This window comes from Arachis duranensis, chromosome 5 (genome assembly GCF_000817695.3).
Source record: "Arachis duranensis cultivar V14167 chromosome 5, aradu.V14167.gnm2.J7QH, whole genome shotgun sequence".
In the NCBI taxonomy this organism is placed as follows: domain Eukaryota; kingdom Viridiplantae; phylum Streptophyta; class Magnoliopsida; order Fabales; family Fabaceae; genus Arachis; species Arachis duranensis.
In genome coordinates this window covers 36502816-36503359 of record NC_029776.3, presented here as the reverse complement: position 1 = coordinate 36503359, position 544 = coordinate 36502816, and the positions used below count along the sequence as shown (strand labels likewise).

General features: G+C 39.9%; 1 non-coding gene across 1 annotated transcript; it reads left to right on the top strand.

Moving 5' to 3' along the window:
• The first annotated feature begins 284 nt into the window (after nt 1-284).
• On the top strand, nt 285-388 carry LOC127748264 (small nucleolar RNA R71). The gene has a single exon (XR_008010206.1). It is a non-coding gene; the product is annotated as a small nucleolar RNA R71 (small nucleolar RNA).
• Nucleotides 389-544: the final 156 nt, after the last annotated feature.

Sequence of the window (544 nt, the reverse complement as noted above, 5' to 3'; positions counted from 1 at the left end):
GAGAAATCATGTTAACTTGCTGAGTCAACACTTTGTTCTGAGCTAATATGGCATTCAGAACATCAATTTCAAGAACTCCCTTCCTCTGAGGTGTCCCATTATACACGGAATTCCTCTCAGAAGTGTACATGAATTGGTTATTTGCAACCATGTCAATGAGTTCTTAAGCTTCTGCAGGTGTTTTCTATAGGTGAATGGATCCACCTGCAGAATGGTCCAATGACATTTTCGAAAATTCAGATAGACCATAATAGAATATATCTAATATGGTCCATTTTGAAAAAATGTCAGATGGACACCTTTTGGTCAGCTGCTTGTATCTTTCCCAAGCTTCATAGAGGGATTCACCATCTTTTTGTTTGAAGGTTTGAACATCCACTCTAAGCTTGCTCAGCTTTTAAGGAGTAAAGAACTTAGCCAAGAAGACCGTGACCAGCTTATCCCAAGAGTCCAGGCTATCTTTAGGTTGTGAGTCCAACCATGTTCTAGCTCTGTCTCTTACAGTAAAAGGGAAAAGCATAAGCCTGTAGACTTCAGGATCTAC